Below are 19,305 nucleotides of genomic sequence, written 5' to 3' on the forward strand. Positions count from 1 at the left end.
TCTGTAAAAGGATTGATTTTGGCCTCTTCATATATAAATGTTTCTACATGGCACCGCAGTCAGGATCACAAATCTCCTGTTTTACTTTCCCAAACAATATATTTTTGACTCCTGGGTTGTCGTATATTAAAGTTATCTTCATTTTTAAAAAAGTGAGTGGGTAGATCATCTATAAAAGGAAATAACAAGAAGCCACCTATTGGAGGTGGGCAGACCCACACTCACCTAACACCAGAGGTATAAAATTGCAGCCCCAATTCCTTTGCATGCAGGGGAACAAGAGGGAATGCAAGAATTGGGGGAGTGGGGAAGGAATGCCTGGGGAGGAGAAGTTAGTATAGTTTGGGGCCAGCTTCTGAAAAGCCTTGAATACCCCCTTAGGAATTTTGGACTTGATCTTCCAGGTAGTGGAGAGATGCCAGGTCTTTTAGCAGAAGAATGGCTTGATCAGACAAATATCAGGAATAAAACTCATGAAAACATGTAGCATGGATCAGAAGGGAATTAAACTGCATGCAGGAAACTAATTAAGCAGCAAGGGAAAGGAAGTATAAATTTATGTGGAGTTAGCAATAAAGCATATTTATGGAAATTGATTTTCTCAAAATAACTCTAGTGAGCTAAATATTTCCTTTCCGGTAGTTTTCTTTTTTTTTTAACATGGGGAAGAAAATATCCACAAGTCTGAGGCTTATGCTTTAAGGATAACCTCCACTGGTTGTAGCCACTCAAAGGAGCATGGCTGTTCCTAATGTTAAGTTATATCTAAGAAAGATATGATTTCATTCCAGTAAAACCCCCTCTAACCTGAGCAAAGATCAGAAAGAAAACAAAGACACCTGTTCTTATCCCAAATAAAAGATAGAGGCTTATGACAGTCTTTGATTTCATGCCAACAAATTAGAAGAAGAAAAATGAAAATACATAAATATATATACATGTATAGCATATAAAATATGTTCCCAAGTAGTTTTGCCAAATATAATCTTGGCTCTTTAATAATTGGAATAAAAGAGGAACAAGATGCTCAAGAAAATATCAGGCTTGAGGCTACTGAAATATTTTTGCTGGTCCTTTTTAATTTTCACTTCTCAGAATTACAGGGTAAATTTCTAAATAGTTGCTCACCCGAGACTTTCCTTTATTCTATCTAGAGACACTTGTTTGTGCTGATATGATTGACAGACATAACTTAATGGCAGGCCGTTGGGGTTTAGAGCATCAAGAAGATGTCAGAAGGAATCTCTTGAAGTAGAGGACAGCCCTTAAATTGCATAATGCTGGGTGGACAGTCATCTACTTCCATGACCCTTCCCTCACACATGTCATCTTTTAGCAGGAAGAAGTGGCTCCCTGCCCTACTTCCATACTTCTGCCATATGGGCTTGAACAATCATCCAGCCCAAGACTTGGGCCATATCTGGCCAGAAACGAGATAACTTAGGAGGTTCCGAGAGGGTGCCAGCTGCTGCTATGCCCATGGAGAAATTAGACCATCAGCAGATCCGCAATTTTCCCAGCCTCGATGAGACACCCTCAGGTCCCAGTATCGCCACCTGTTTTCTTTCTTTCTCAATTATTTTCCATTTCTACTTATTATATGCTAAATAATGTTACCCAAATAGGAAAAAACCAATACTACTAACTAAATGATGCTCTCTCTGCTACGTGAGCACCCGGTTGCTGGGCAAGCCTTGCATAAATTCAAAATAAGAGCAACAACATTTAGAATTTTATAAAAAACTTTGCATGCATCTGGTAGTAGGGAGAGGAGTGAAGGAGAGCCGAGGCAGGGAGGTGCAACATCGCCTGGGAGCACAGACTGGTCAGCAGGAGTGTCAAAAATGGCAGAGTTGGGAGCACCAATTTCTAAATGCTATTGTCTGTATCTCAAAAATCTTATGCAAGTGAATGAAGCCTTACACAGAAGAGTATATGCTGCATGGCTCCATTTGTATGAAATTCTAGAACAAATTAATCTATGAGGGAAAAAAATCAGATGAGTGTCACTGAAAGGAGATGGTAAGGAGGGGTGGTACAGGGATTGAGAAGGGACTTAAGGGAGCTTTCTGAGATGATGGTAATATTCTCTAATTTGATAGTGGTTTGGGTTACACAGATGTATGCATTTGTCAAAATTCAGCAAATAAAAACTTACAATTTGTGCATTCCATTTAAGGTACATGTTACCTCAAAGGGAAAATGTCTGTAAACAAAAATTGAAATCCAGTTAATGATATGCTTGCTAACGTATTTAGGGAAAGGTATCCTGATGTCTGCAATTTACTTTGAAATACACAAAAAAGGTAGCATGATTAATGATTAAGAGGCAGATAAAAGGATAAATAGGTGATAAGGCAATACAGTAAAATGTTAATAGTGGAATCCAGGTGATGGGTATTTAGGTGTTTACTTTAAAATTCATTCAACTTGGCTGTACATTAGAAAATCTTCATATAAAATGTTGGCGAGAAAGATATTGCCATTCACTTTATTTGCCAATTCAGTAGACATGAGTCACCTGCAGGAACTGAGCCCTTAAAATGAGGCTCATTCAAATTGAGATGTGCTGTAAGTATAAAATATACACTAGATTTCAAAGACTATACAAAAATGAGAATGTAAAACATCAAATTTTATATCGATTGCATGATACACTGTAATATCTTTATATATCGGGTTGAATAATGTATTTTTAAATTTAACGTTGTCTGTTTCTTTTTAATGTGGCTACTAGGAAATTTAAAGTTACGTGTGACTTGCAAATGGGACCGAGTTGATATAAATGGTCTTTTCTCAGTCCCTTTCTTTCTTATCCTCTTGCAGCATTTGAAAATGTTAATGGCCCCCACTTCCCACCTCTTTCTTGAAATCCTCTCCCCATTTGCTTGTATGCTGCCAAAGCCTTACTCCCGCCTCCTTTCTAGCAGACTAGTCTTCTCTTGAATTAAAGCAGCTAGAAAATGGCAGAGTCAGAATCCTAAAGCAGGCAGTCTGTCTCCACGTTTAACAGGAAAACATAATGCCATGTTACTGGTCTTGTTGGAATTAACCTACATCTTTTGGAGAGAAAAGAGAGAGAAACCATTCAAGAGAACAGCTACAGGTAAGTCATCTCAATTGAGTAAAGACTTGTGTAGGTAAAAGTGGGAAATGGGAAAAAATAAAACTCCCTGGGATTTCTGCATTTCATGCATATCCCCCCCAAAACAGTATGGGCTAGTTCATCTTGGTGAAATGCTCTCCTCCCACTTCCACCTGCCAAACCAACCAAATACTGCTGTCTCTTCTTCCAAACCAATTCCCCTTCACCACACACACCAGGGTAGAAGAACTCGCTCGCTTCTGAATTACTAAAGGGAACTTCTTATAGCACTCAGCACTTTAAAGGCATTAGTATATGTGTGTGTAACTGAGCTTATGAAACTGCAGGTTCATGGAGGGCAGAGTCAAGCCTGATTACCTACCCTGAGGAGATGAGTAATGAAGAAGGCTGGTTAAGAAGATCACATGCAGAAAACAGCAAATTGGAAATGTTCACATTATCCTCCCTCTCCATATTCATTTTCTCTCTCTGTCTCTTTCTCTACACACACGCACACACACACACACACACACACACACACACACTCGCAACCAGGACACGGGTGAGGTAGGTTAGGTGAGTTGAGTGAGGCACCTCGGGGGCAGAATTTAAGGAGGCATTCTCATCTCTCAGACCGAGCAAAGGGACCTAGTCCTGGCGCTCGTGCTCTCTCTCTCTTTCTCCCTCTCTTAGCTCCACCATTTACTAGCTAAATGCACCCCTAGACAAGGTACTTAAGTTCTCTGTTTCCTCATTTGAAAGTAGTGGGACCCAGCTCATAATGGTGTCATGAGAATTCAATGAATTGTTACATATCCTAACAACACTCTAGTAAATTTCACTGTTATTAATAAATAATTCTTATGACAATTATATCAAGTTTGATCCATTTAAATTTGCACAGTTTTAAGTTGAAGCACCAGTAATTAGCCCCAAATTGTGCTATTTAGAAATAAAGGGTTCATGTGAGAGTGTTTATGCCACTTCTGTCCTTGCAACAGTGAAAATTGAATTATATACTCGTTGAAAACAGAAAAAATACTTAGATAAAAAAATAAAAATTTTATTTTGTAAATGGTAAAAGCAAACTGGAAAATTCTAATTAGTCCCATCTGCACTATTCCTGTTATTGTTTGCAATACATGCAATAGATTTTCTCTTTTTAAATGGTGATCAAATAATGCAGGGACCTCACAAGAGCTAAAGTGTTGAACTTTAATTTTAAATCTGGTATTTTTTCATGAATGTGGGAAGAACTGGGCAGAGAAATGCACTTTTAGCTGTGTGAGGGCAATGGGGTCCAGTGGCTTTATTTTCACTATTAAAGCCTGTTTAAAAATAACATTATTATGACACAGTGAAAACCCCTACAATATGTCAAAATGACTAAGAAAAGAAAATAAAAGTCGGAAAACTTTAAGTGGGTTTGATTTTGAAAGCCAAATATTTTTAGAAAAATGTAATGAAACCTGCTTATAACTTTCTTACTTTCAACATTTCCCTACATCAAATGTTTATCTTTCAAAGGCCTGGCTTAGAAAAAACAGAAACACACACGCACACACACACACACACACACACACACACAGAGTATTTCTTCATTCTCTGCTTGTCATGCTCTTAACATTTCCCTTTCCTAGTCCTGGGGAAAATATTATAAAGGACAGGCCCTAACATTAAAACAAACACAAAAGTAAACACAAAAACACCTGTTTTCTTAAAGGTCTTTACCTAAACAAAATGGGGCTCCCCTGGGTCTGCACGGACCTGTTAGACCTGCCCCGGCAGGAAGTGGCACATATTGGAAATTCAGCGTACTGTATGCTCTCTGTCAGTAACTGCTGTTGGGCCTAAAGAAAAACTGTTAGAAGATAAAATTCCTCATAACCCCTCTTCACAAGACTCCTACAACTTTTGTCATAAACTATCAAAATCACTGGGGCAAAGCTACTGTCTGGTTGCTCTGATTTTTGGTCCTCCAATTCCGGAGCTCCCCCACGTGATGAGTAAGCCCCTGTAGGTAAAGTTGCCTACCTGAGTCCTAAAATATATTGAAATACAAATTAGTGAAAGCCAAAGCACTAAAAAACGGTCTTCCGCTTTAGGTAGCAAACACACTCAACAATTAATACTGGCTCATTTCAGCCAATGAGCTGAAAGGATGCCTGGACTTGGGAGTAGGGCGTTCTAGCAGCAGTGGTGAGAATGCCAGGGAATAGGTAATTAACATCTACTTGCTCAAAGATTCAACTCCCTCTGTTCTTACAGATGTCCTGGATTATCAGCAGATGGCGCTGTTCCCTGAGGCTCAGATTTTCAGAGGAGTCTATCTACTTGAAGGTCACAAGCCATAAGGGTAGAGTGTAGGAGGTTAGAAATCACTTCCTGAAAAAGCTGGAAGAGTCATAATTATTTGCCATTGAGAGATCATCAGGAAATCTTGTTCATGGAAGGAGAAGGCTTGATAACCTACCATATGGAAAGGTTATTACTCATCTGTATTGAAATTGACTTCCTCTTTTGACCAATTCTAAAAATATTATTTCCAAAAAGAAATACTGCTTTTTTGGTTCCATGCAGCCTGGGGCTATTGCCCATAAGAACGCAAACCAAACTGGATGCTCAAGGGGAGGTCTGAGATGAACAGACTTCTGGTGGAACACACACATGGAGGATGACTTTTGATTCAGTACTGACACTTCTTGCAAATGAAAGAATAGGGCTTTGAGAGTTGTTAATCACCTATTCCAGAATATGAGGCAGGATGTGATCCAACTTCCCATCAAAAACACCAGGCAGAATATTTTTAAATGACAGATTTCCAAGCCTTACCTCAAACTTGCTGCACCAGAAACTCTGAAACCTGTTTTATTTGTTTTTGTATTTGTTTTTTCCTGAATTCCTCCAAGTTGATTCTGAGGCAGCTGGGCCATTATTGGACAAATGAGAAATTCCATACACTATAACAAGTTCCAGCAATATAATAAAGAAATCCTATGACATTAAAAAAAAAAGCAAACTTGCAAAAGCATGAGTAATTAAGCTTTCAGAAACCAAAGGACAGTATCATTCCTGCAATTACGTATTGAGATTTCACTCTTATGGGTATAAGTGTTCATGCCAAAGAGCCACTTATCTAAATAAACTCAAGGAAATATTCACTTTTATGAGAAAAATCTGCAAGTAAAAAGTATGATGTTGAGTCATTCTTTCCTAAGCTCAGTAATTGAGCATCCCTTTCAACATTTGTTGACCACCTAATATACGTTAGGCATTCAAATTATGCAACTAAGTCCCCACTCTCAACAAGCATACCTAATAAAATTGGATCAGGAAAGATAAGTAACACAAACAACCAGAAACTATAATATAGGCCATAATTGATTGAATGTAAAGAAGAAACACAATTAGGGAAATGTGAAGGATAAAATGTAAAGACGACCAAGGCAATCTTGGTTTTCTCCTAGAAGAGATGGCACGTTTTAAATAAGAAATCATCAGTGGGATGCCATTTGCCAAAAATCAATGAATAAAGAAATAGTCATTTTGAATGGGCACCATTTTCCCCAGAAGAGTCATCAAAAATAGCCTAGACCACTATGAAATCCAGGTGAGCCCCTCTCTGTGGTGTGGCCAACTTCCCATTCTTTTAGTCCTAGCCCTTACCTACTGTCTGGCCTGCAAAGGTTTCCTAGCAAGAAGGTCTCAGACCTCCTGGGCTACTTGTCTACTTCTGGATTACTGTTTGGAAATATTTTTTTTTTTCTTTTTCCCTGGGTCCTGCCTACCACTGTTGCTTTTTGTGTCCTTTATCCTTTTGTAAATTTGATTTTCAATCAAAGTCTTCTTTAAAAAACATGCCTAGGATGTTACAGTTTAGAGTTTCTTGAAGGACTTGTTCTTCTAAATTATGAAAGACTCAAGATGAAGTTTTATTTGGGGTTGCCACTCCCATACAATCAGTAGAACAGAGCTATATGAGAACATCAAACTCTGGTAGGTAAAGTTGCTTCCCATGGGGGTAGGGGCTACGAATTATGAAACCACTATACGTGTATACTGGAATTGAACAATTAAGTAAATGGGTGACAGGTAGTGGGAGCCAGACTTCTTAGTGTTGGAATGGGAGGTTATAAACAACCAGAGGTGGGGAGAAAGGCTAGAATGTTCGATGTGGTAGGACTAGACTTGGGGACATCAGAATGAACTCATGTTTAGCCTAATGTAGATTCAGATGGATAAATATACAAATATTTATACATGTCTTTATTCACAGGTTAGGATACACCCATATATTTCTTTGCTTTGTCAGTTGAAGGGCCTAGAAGCAGTTACCCCCCAGAAGCGATGAGCACAGCCAGCACCCTGATCTTAGTTTCCCCTGTTGTTCTCCAATGAAAGGAGTCAGGGGTCCCTTGTTGCATTGGCTGAGTCTTTGGCTGGCGACAGAAAATACAAGATGAGTCTGGGGCATCTTGTGGTACCAGGAAGTAGGGAAGTGCTAAAAAAAGAAAAAAGAAAAGGCAACAATGAAGGGGATATGTCAAAGGGCAGAGAAGCCAACAGAAACAGCTCCCCATGGCCAGAGCTAGAACAATTTGAGCAAATACAATAAAATAGTATTGAATTATAACCCAAAGTATAAAACAAATAGCAATTATCAAAAACAAGGAAATTCAGAGAAACTGTCACAGCCTAGAGGGGCCTAAGGAGACATGACAACTAACTGTAATATGGTAACCTGGATAGGGCCCTGCTAAGAAAAGGGACATGAGATAAAAACCAAGGCCACATTAATAATAACATGTCAATTATGGCTCATAAGTTATGCAAATACACCACACTAACATTAGATAATACAGAAACCTAAGTGTGAGGTATATGGGAACTCTTTATTTCTATGTATCTGTCTTTCTAACTTTTCTGTAAATCTAAAACTATTCTGAAATTCAGTTGTTTCTTTTTTTTTTTAAAAAAAAAGCCCAGAATTTTATAACTTGAATTTTCCTGTAGGACTTGTTCTAGATTATGAAATTAAGTTTTATTTTAGTTTGCCACTCCCACACGATCCGTAGAACAGAGTTATATGTGAATATCAAATCACTGCACACCCTCTATGTCATCATCAAGGGATTCTTTAAGGTAATACAGCCTTAATCAAACTCAGAACACACCATAATCCCCTGGAGAGCTTGTTAAAACACAGATTGCTGCCATCCTCCAATCCCAGGCCCCAGTTTTTGATTCAGCAGGTTTGGGGTGGGGTCTGAGAATTGACATTTCTAACAAGCTTATGAGTGAAAGCTGATGCTGCTGATCCTTTGCTCCTGGATTGCATTACTTTCAGCTTCTGATTCCAATGGTTTTCTCTTTAAGCATCTGTGGGTTCTTACTTAGCCTCTCTGGGGCAAACTCTGGGCTTTGGCTCTTAGCTTAGCATCTCCAAATAGTTTTCTGTCTGCATCTCCAAGCTTTTGGGCCTGTGTTGGCTCTGAGATCTCTCCCTCCCCCTGAGCTCTCTTAAGGACTCCAGTAAACTAGTTAAGACACACCTTGAATAGACAGGGTCACATCTCCATGGAAACAATCTAATCAAAAGATCCCACCCACAATAGCACTGCCACACAAGAATGGATTAAAAGAACATTGGCTTTTTATGGGGTACATAAAAGATTCAAACCAGCACACCATATATATATATTCTATTATCGGAAAGATTATTTTATTCATGGCACATTTTTGCATTTCTGGTTACTATAGACTGTGCATGTCTAAGATTCAAAATATTGAAAACAATAGACATAATAAATTCCCATTGAATGGAATTAAGCATCTGCATACAAAATAATTCTAGGAAAATAAGAGAACTGAAGAACAGTATTAAGAGTTACTAAAAAATTAAGAAATTTAAATAACCAATTCTAAAACACAGCAAGTACAAAGAACACTAGGAAATTGAGAAAAGGAGATTTTAGACCACAAAAATGGAAGTATAGAATATGGCAAGAGGAAGGAATTATGCAAATGGAAACTAACAACTGATGAATCTGGTATATCTATACTATGGAATATTATTCTGCAATAAAAAAGGAATGAAAACTGATAAAGTATACAACATGGACAAACCTTGAAAACATTATACTACGTGAAAAAAGCCAGTCACAACAAACCACATATTATATGATTTGATTTATATAAAATATTCAGAAAGTAGATTAGTGGTTGCCAAGGGCTGGGGATGGGGTGGTGGGGATATGGGTTTACAGAGAGTGGCAGAGAAGTTTGAAGAGTCAAGTTTGCATAGTAAGTGATGGTTTAATAGGCCAAGATATGGGATATAGGGGAGGGGGTGTGTGGAAGAAATGGGTTGATTCAGCTTCAGTTATACCGAGTTTAAAATATTATGACTACACCTATACCCTGTAGAGATGTCCAAGTGGCTAAGGAAACTGGCTCCATGCAGGTGAAGGAAGAGAGTCTCCCTGTTTAAGTCTATTGGGATGTGGTCAAAAAAAATAGAAAAGCATGTTGACAAGTAAAGCTCAAAAAAGGAGGAAGACAATGAAGTATTTATCACAGAAGCCAAGGGAGGTCATTCAAGAAAGTTGTGGTCATTGACACAGTTAAAAGGGATGTTCTATGATGAAGTTATTGTTGAACCTTTGAGAGGAATTTCAGTAGCATCCTATAAAGGAAGACAAAAATTCAAGGAATAATGGGAAAGGGGGATGAAGTGAGAGTGCTCATTGCTCTTTGAAGAAAGAAGGTTGTACATAGAAGCATATAAGGAACAAAGCAAAGGAACATAACACTACAACACAAGAGAAACTGTGTTAGCAGATCACTTTGGTCATGGTTATTTCTAGGGGTAGGACCAGGGAAAACAGGGCTGGGGCCTGTAAAGATTTTGCAGTCATCTGTATCTTTCCTCATTTTGCTGCCATGAATTTTACATCCCAAATTATAATTTCATCCAAATCCGCCTTGTACCAATTTGCACTGTCTGTATTGAATTTTGGAAGATAAATTTCTTTCATAATTTAAATTTTTCCTTTTATTTAACTAAGTGACTAAATTTAAATTTCAAAGGATTCAATTATTCATTCAAAAATTTTTACTGAGCACCTACTATGTGACAAGTTCCATGTTCTCTGACAGAGTTATGATGAGCAAAACCAGACATTGACTCATGGTCTTGTAACTGACATTCTTGTACTAGATACAGGCATTAATCAATTAATCACAAAAATAAATGTAAAACTACAACTATGGTAAGTGCTACATCTAATATTCCAGATTATGGTGAATAATTTGTCTTTCCTCTTATCCAGTGTCACAATACTTTATATTTCTTAGTTTTTTATAGTTTCAGAGAATGGTTCTATAATCTCATTGAATTTCTTTACCACTCAAGTTTCACTCTAAAAGCTGGCAAGATTTATCAAAACTCACACTACTACAAATTTTTAAAGCCAAATCTCAAGGTAAATATCTGCCTTGCAGAATTTTATCATCTCATCTCTGCATATGTCTCTGACTAGTATAGAAACTTCTATGTGCTCCATATGAGGCCTTAAAGAAGAATATAGAAAAGAAAACTGTGATATATACAAGGAAGGAGTTTTTTATGCTTTCTTGGCACTGAAATCTTCCTGAAATGTCCTTTGGAAATACATTATTAAAATGCATATTGCTTATGGAAAAAAAAAATATATCCAGATCCTTAAGGTACAGGTTTTATTTGAAGAATTAGATAAAAAACCTAAAGAAATAAACAAAAGCCTGACCTTTCCCTTTTTTTTTTTTTTTTGAAAATGCTTTGATAGACTCTTGTATATTTTATCAGCGTGGATGCTGCAGGTCACAGACATAAAGAATTGAGAACATAATAAAATCGGGGCACTCAGAACAGGTAGTACGTCCCAGAGGTTAGATCAGGCTTGAAGAACTCAGGCAGGTTTTGACATTCATCTTAGGAGAGATGGTTCTAGGTTCCCAGGACAGAGTCCATTTGCCAAGGCCCATGCTAACACAAGGGAACCTGTCAAAAAAGTTAAGGAACAAATATCTGAACAGCTGGTATTGGACTCGGGTAGAGATATTGAATTCTGTACATTAGCATTCACTACTTCCATGATTTCATCTGTGGTATCTATGCAAAGGAATCTCCATCTTTGTCTCCAACCATCTTCTAGTTCTGGATCTCGAGACTCACACTCCTGCCTTCACCTGGATATCTTTTGATCTCATACTCAACTGCACTCACCATTTTTCTCCCAAGCCCATTCCTATCTCAAGTGCCTCAAGTTAATGACACCATCTTACAAAGCATTCAAGCTTGAAGCTTAGAATCCTTTCTGGCTCCTCCATCTCTCTTGTAGGCTGGATTCAGTTACCAGGTCCTCTTGATCTTACCTCCATCTAAGCCCTCACACTCACAACCTCCTTTCTATAAGCCACAGCCATTACCTTGGTTAAGGCCATCACCACCTCTCACCTTAATGTAATGGGTTCTTAATTGATTAGTCTCTGTCCATTCTCTTTCCCACACAATTCACTTATCAAATACTGCCAATTTAATCTTGATGAAAGTTTCCAGTTACCCATACTCCTGAGCAAAACTCTAAGTATCCCCTGTTGCAAATAAATTAAAATCCAAACCAGCACATAATATTCAATAACATCCATCCTCTGGCATCAATGATTTTTCCAAAATTATCTCCTAAACTTTCTGCAGTTCATGCACTCAATCTTGCCAGCTTCCTATCTGCTGTGTTAAGTTCTGTTTTCGCTTGTCATAGTGCCTTTTTTTATGCTGTTAACTATGCCCCGGAAAGCCCTCCATCCAATGAATGTATCCCTGCTGAAAACCTACCCACTTTTCAATTCTATTTTCATTAAGACTTCCAGAGCCTCTGTTCCCCCAAACTCTCATAGCCCTTAATCACTTGAAATGAATTTTGTACAGGTCTAATGTCTCTCCTGAATTTTATTGATCTATTCTTAAGGGTACTTCTGGTGGTTCTTACCCAACCCAGATAGGTCCAAGACACTTATTTCAGCGTGTCACACAAGACAGGCAATTGGTGTTTCTGAACAAATGAATACTTTACAGTATTCATTTGTAAAGTATTGGAGCTACACAGGATGCCCAAGGTCACATAGCTGTGAGAGGGGGGCCTCACTTCCAAGTCTCCTGACTTTCCCTCATGGCTTTTGCTTTACATCAGCTGCCTCCAGTTGACCCACAAGTCTCAACTCATCCCATGTGTCTTTTTTTTTTTAACTTTTCAACCAACGAATAAATGTGTTTTCCCCTAGACTTGGTTGAAAACACAAATGTGTGTTCTTTTTCTATTTCACATAATGACGTTTTCTGCCCTCTAGGATCTCTGTTCCACTGAAAACAACACTACTGCTATGTTTTCCTTGGACACCAATGTGAAATTTAGCTGAACTCCTCCTAACCCCTTGGATCTTGGACGTTGGGTGCAACTCACTTGGGTTTCCCAGTTGCCTCACAAGAACTTTCTGGTTTCAAACCGGTTGGAAATATTGAGACAAGAGTCTCTCTCAGAGTGTAGTGTTTGATCACTTTTACTTTTTTGAGTTGGAGGGAAGCAAAGCCTCTAAAAATAAATAAACAACAGTTAATCAAGCTTTTGATCCTCCTTAAAGTTTGAACTCCGTTCCAGTTTGAGGCAAAACAATTTGGGTCAGCCTTCACTTTATTTATTTGTTTCAAATTTTTCAAGGGAGCCCTTCACCTAGGATGCCCCAGGGCACAAACACAGTGCCACACACCAAAACACACGCACTCACATACAATTACCATGTTATTTTAAAAACCATCCACTCTCCATAGAAGCACTGCAATTTCCAAACAGCTAAAAAAAATAATAACAATAATACCAAAGCCACTCCAAAACCAACAGCATTTCATCAACTCATCTTTCAGTGCGATTTGCCCTGGTTGCTTTTGTATGTTGAGACTAGTGATGCTAAAAGTTCTCCCTACCCCCCAGTATCCTAAAATCCTCCTATCATCTGACTCAAAACCCCTACCATTAGAGATTTAGTCCTTTGAATTAAAGCATTAATATAAAAAAAATCCTTTAATTTCCTAGGAGGGGTTTCATGAAGCCATTGACACCTTGTTGTGAATTAGTTTATGGGAGATTAGTGGGTCACTCTTAAGAAATGAAGGAACTCGCCATGCATTTAGACCCTTGCTCAGTCCCCAAAACCCTTCTTCTACAACCCTGCCTCTTCCACATTCAATCACCTCTGCTTTACCTATCAGGAACTGCAAACCTCTGCAACTACCTGGAATTTGTTTAACAATTCAAGGCTTAGCTCAAAGTTCACCTCCTCCTTAAGTAGAGGTATCTTCCTCCTTAAGTACCAGGTTCTTTACGCTTCATTGCTTGTTTTCTTTTTTTGGTGACTGGCTCTGGGGGTGAGTGTGGGAGAAATATATATCATATATTCTATCTTCCAAATTAACAAACAGTTCTGTGAACTCCTCGAGGGCAAGGGCTATGTGCCGTATCCGTCTTTACATACATAGTTTATGAAGTTGATGGCCAGCAGGAGTTGCTGACTGCAGGGCCCTTTTTTCTTACCACTGCTCCAGTTTGGAAGGCAAACAAAGCAGAGAGACATTGGCATTTTGGAACTATTTTCTGAGATGCTAATGAGACAACCGAGTAGAGATACCCAGGGAAAGGCTGAAGGGCAATACATAGATGTATCCAGAGCCACGTATGGATATAAATGAGTGAATGAAATCAAAGGTCCTGAAGAGGTAAGTGTGTATATGATTGAGACCACAGACAAAAAAATAGGCAACGTGGAGCCTATTTCCTCCACAAACGCAACAAAGGGAGAACAAGCATATGCAGAAGCAGATAAGTTTGTGGTTGGGAAACCAGAAAATTGATGGCAGTCTACCTGAAGTTTCTCATAAAAACGCTGCAAAGCCATGTGCATTAAGAGTGCATTATAACCTATAAGTAAGGGCTAGGAGAAGAGAATTGAAGTTTTGGAATAGTTTCCAAAGTCATGGGAAAGAAAGCTGTCCATGGAGAAACAAATTACTGGCATGCAGTGTTGAGGGCTCAACTTGGCTGGACACATAACCATTTCTAGCAGAACCACAGAGCATATTAAAGGATAGCAACGTAGTGTTTGCCCTTGTAATTAACTTTCCCTGACCCAACCTTATCTTAAGGGTATAAAGAGATAAAGGAACACTAACAAAACTGGTTTTATTCATCAAACAGAATCGCAAATAAATAAATCATCATTTGTCTCCCTCTATGGACTATGAATCTAGACGATCTTAAGGAATATGACATCAGAGATGTCCTCACCAAAACCCTCTTCAACAGTAAGGCAGGAGGGACTATGATGCCACATAAAGAACAAGAAATTTGGAATTGGAAGTCCTGTATTTAGGACTCTGGGAATGAAGATCCAGTTAGCAAATATATATAATATATTTTGTAATATATGTTACCAAATGAGAGTGTGACTAGAGATTGTGCCAAACAAAATTGTATGGCCACAGGGTATAAGAAGTAAAAATGATATTATAGGTTCTCTAGTCAGTGAAACTCAACCAGGGCTTCATTTTAGAATCTCACAGGGAAGAGATTTTGATTTAATTAATCTGTTGTTGTACCTGGGAAAGAATACTTTTTAAAAGTTACCCTTGTGATTTTAAGCTGCAGTCAGGGTTGGAAAACTATCCAAATTCCTTCTGATTCTGGGTAAGAAAAATGATGTCCAAAGATATCAGTTATTTGATCTTTAGGGCATAGCTAGTGGCAGATGAAGAAAGAAAACTCCTTTCATTAGCAAAGAGATTTGGACAGACCACAAGTATGTATCTTCTGAAATGTAACTGCCCTCCACCTTGCAGGTTTGCTTTAAAAACTGTATAGTCATTAAAAATCCTGATTCCAGAGGGAGTGGCTGATTGAGTTTCCAAAAGATGTGCCAGGCTGGGTCATGTTATCTTCTCACCACATGACACCTCTACCTCCAGGAGAACTCACTTCTCCCTCCACGTATGAGCCACCTTTCTATATACTAAATGGGGCAAGGTCCACACATGGTTAAGAAAAGGAATAGGATGAATCTTTTCTCCAACCATCAAGAGAAGTGGCTGTGGGATGTCTGATAAGATCTGAACCAAAAATAACATTTTTATACATTAAAATACATAAGTTACCATCACACATGATTCACACTTCCCTCCCCAACCATATGCATGTCCCAACTTTGGAAACACAGCAATGAAAAACCACCTGAAATCTGGGTTGCATTGTGGTCTTTCTCCTATATGGCAATAGGTGGTTACAAAAAATAAAAAATAAAAAGTTGCCTGACTCCAAAGTGTTGCCGTTGACAAATATTCCTATTACAACCCTGCAATTGAAGACGAGTATAGCTAAGTGAGACAACCAGGGATGCCAATGCTCAGATCAGCTTTAAACTTCTTTCAACTATGGTGTTTTAGAGGCAATCAGAGATGGATTTGTCATGAAGCTTAAGTTTCAGGGTCCCTAATTTAAACAACCTCTTCCAAGGCTCTGAGAAGGGACCCAGCAATGTATATGCAAGGTCATATGTTCTTTTTTTTTAATTTTCAAAAATATGATATTTAACCATGATTGGTTATAACCACTAATTGGTTTCACTCCATCTTCTCCTTTATCACACTTCCCCTCTCATTGGGTAGCATTGAAATGCCACAGGGATTTAGGGGGTGGAACTAAGTGGAAGTTGAGGTGGGGGATACATTTACTTGGGGAACAGTGAGATAGAGATGTCTTTTGCAGTTCACTTTCAGGTATTGTTAATGTGTGTCTAGAATTCTGGAGTAGGTGTCAATTTCAAGAATATCTACTATGGCCCCAAGGTGTATGGCCAGGGGTCATCTTCTGATATGAATGTTCCCCATGGTTCCCAGCATTAGATGGCTTTTGATGGGGGAGGAAAAGTAAGGTTTTAAAGATATGGAACCAGAAGCTGATCTGCGGAAGAGTTTTCCAGTCAGCAACTCTGTAAAAAATTATAAGTGGAATAAATAGAGGGAAAAAGTGATTACAAAGATGCAGCTAACAGTTAATTAATTAACAAATTCTTATCTTCTCTATGTGTTTTTTGATGATATGGCATTTGTCAGCTTATATGAGTAATTGGTTATGATCTATGTTCTTATTTTAAGTACATATTTGCTTTAGTCCTGTTCTTTCATTATATATATTTTTTTATCCTTTGGAGAAGGAGCTTTTCTTCATTTACTTTTCATTTTACAATATTGAAGACATCCAAAATATATTTAATGTATGTTTTAAAGCATAATAAAACTAGGGTTGTTTGTTTTAAACAGTATATGTTAAAAATATTTCATCTAGGATCAAAACACCTGGCCTTTGGTCTAGTCTCTGCCTCTTTTAATTTTTTTTCTTTAGGAAATTCAATTAGCATAAGGTTCAATTTTTTCAATTTGTAAAGCTACAATAGCATCCTCAGCCCACCCTACTTTGTAGGAGATGTTTTTATGGCCAAGTGAAATGAAAAACATAAAAGAATGGTGTAAGGCATTTTTGGCAAGATTAGATTTTCTTCTAACCTGTGTCTTTTCTTCCTTAACTTTAGTGGGAAGGGTCTTTTTGAGAAATAGTCAGGCATTCTACACTGACAGGAGGTCAGTATTAGCAAGAGAAAATGTATTTCCCTGATAGGTAATGCAATCTGCCCCCCCCCTTCACTTTTTTAAAAACATTTTTTATTAGAGAAGTTGTGGGTTCACAGAACAATCATGCATAAAATATAGGATTCCCATACACCACCCCACCACCAACACTTGCATTGCTGTGGAAAGTTTGTTACAATTGATGATAACACTTTCTTTGTAATTCTATTTTTTTAACAGTAGTTACATGTTACAATTGATGAAAGATTATTAAAGTAATACTATAACTGTTGTCCATAGTTTACTGTAGGGGTATTTTTTCCCCATATTCCTGACCTATTTTTTTTTTTTTTTTTCATGCATGTCTTTATTTTAGGTAATGCAATCTTCAGATTCTGAAAGAGCTATTTCTGTGTCCTTGGAGGATCATGAAGAGGTAATACTGGCCCCATAAGGCACATTTAGAAACAATGATGCCCGTGGTCATGACCTGACAATATTCCACCAGATGGAGCCAGAGATTGAGGAGATAGCTGAAAAAGGACGAGAAAGGAAGACCACTACCTATCTAAGGATGATTGTATTTGGACTCAAAAATAACTCGAAGAGTTTAGAGTGAGTTTATGTTTACCAAACAGACTGTTTGTTTTCTTGGTATGGAAGGTATTTCTCCATGCTTCCAGGTGATGCAGGGCAGAAATAATGGGCTACACTCTAAAGATAATAAAGTGGGAAACTGTACAATGCTCTACAAATGTAATTTACTATTATCATTGGTAATTTGAGTTATTTTGCTGAATAACACTGTATCTGAACAACAATCTTAGAAATCATTCCACCGTTTATTGGGCATGAAGAAAGAAGACGTAGGGTTTCAGAGAGAAAAGACCTACCTTTATTTTGATAGAACTCACATTCCTTGTGGGCTTATAAAACATGTCTGTTAACTGAAATAAATCAGGTTATGCCAAGTGGTTCAGCTTTATCTTAGGGTCTCATTTGTAGAAACACAAAATAGCATTCAAATGTGATTTAAAAGTATTTGTGCCCTCATAGGACTACTAAAGGGTGTACATTTTATCACTTACAAGAGCACTTCTGGAAAAAAAAAATTCTTATGCCTCTTTCCTCTCTCTTATCCCTCAAGAGCTCTGGTGCTTCTTTTACTTAACATTTCTTAACTTTCTTTTTGAATTTCCCCTTTGATACTCTTGATCCAGGAGAGATAATTGGGCCACTCATGCTGGACCACTCTAGGATAGTAAGACATTTTTGAGTTACGTGAATTTAGTTCTTTAATGCATTTAGTTCTCAGATTCTTCTCGAAAGTCAAGTTCTTTTCTCTCTCTGACTACTTCCTCTACCCCCAACCCCCAAAAGATATCCAGTAGATAATTTCCAGGGAATAAAATTCTCATCTCATTGAATTTCTAGAGAGGTTGCCCTCATGTAAGAAATAATCCCAATGAAAACTGCTTTAATTATTAATTTGCTTTCATTAGTTTTATTCTGTTATTGTCATTTCATTATCAGAACAAGAAATATTACCAACTTTTTTGTTTGTTTGTTTAGTTTTTGTTTTTGTTTTTGGTCAGATATTTATTGTAGAGAGAAGCCAGGCAAGAACTCTGATATAGAAAAAAGTATCTTCGGAAAACTTGTGAAATAGGAGAATAACAATTATCCACACATAGATCAGATGCCCAGTAGTTAACCATTAGTGATTTTAGAAGCTTCCAGACTGGTTTGGTCACATTGTCTCCAAAAAATGAAACAGAGAACAGTCAACTATATGACTCTTTATTAACCTCAAGTCTGAAGCAGATAATTTCTAGGTTTCTCATTTTTGCTTCAAAGCTTCCTTTTTAAACTCAGTGAATAGACAAATCCCTCAAATGGCTAAATAATTGTCCTGGTTCTGGGTGTAGCTCAAATCAGTTAGATGTGGAAGATGAGGATCATGAAGAAATTAAAACCAAATATGGCATAAAAACAAAGCTTCTCTAAGGGCTTTGGGAGAATCAGCATGGCCAGTGATTTGATTTGAAAGGCACTTATTTTTTTGATTGCCTTTTTAATGCCCCCCTCTTAATTCTCTGGACAGTTTAACACTTTCCTAGTATCCTCTCTCCTTCTTGGCAAGAAAGAATTTCAGTATCTTAAAGAGAATGCTTTCCAAATGGCAATTATCCATGGATTCCTATTATCTAGGTATACGTTTGACAATTATGAGATAGAGAGTAATGAAAAAAGGAATATATATATATATATATATATATATATATATATATATATATATTTTACTTAAGAATGAGCCTGGAAGGCAGATTATCTATACTGGTCTTACTGAATATTTCTTGAACAAGGTGAGTTATTTCAGCAAAATAACTGGCAGAGGATATTCTCTGGACAACTATAATATTCAGTCTGGCTGTGCCGCAACTTTGGCGTTTTAGATATGTGGCTCGGGGCTTTTGTAATTGAAAATCTCCCCTGGTTTCCTTCTCCACCT

The sequence above is a fragment of the Choloepus didactylus genome, chromosome 19 (genome assembly GCF_015220235.1).
Source record: "Choloepus didactylus isolate mChoDid1 chromosome 19, mChoDid1.pri, whole genome shotgun sequence".
In the NCBI taxonomy this organism is placed as follows: domain Eukaryota; kingdom Metazoa; phylum Chordata; class Mammalia; order Pilosa; family Megalonychidae; genus Choloepus; species Choloepus didactylus.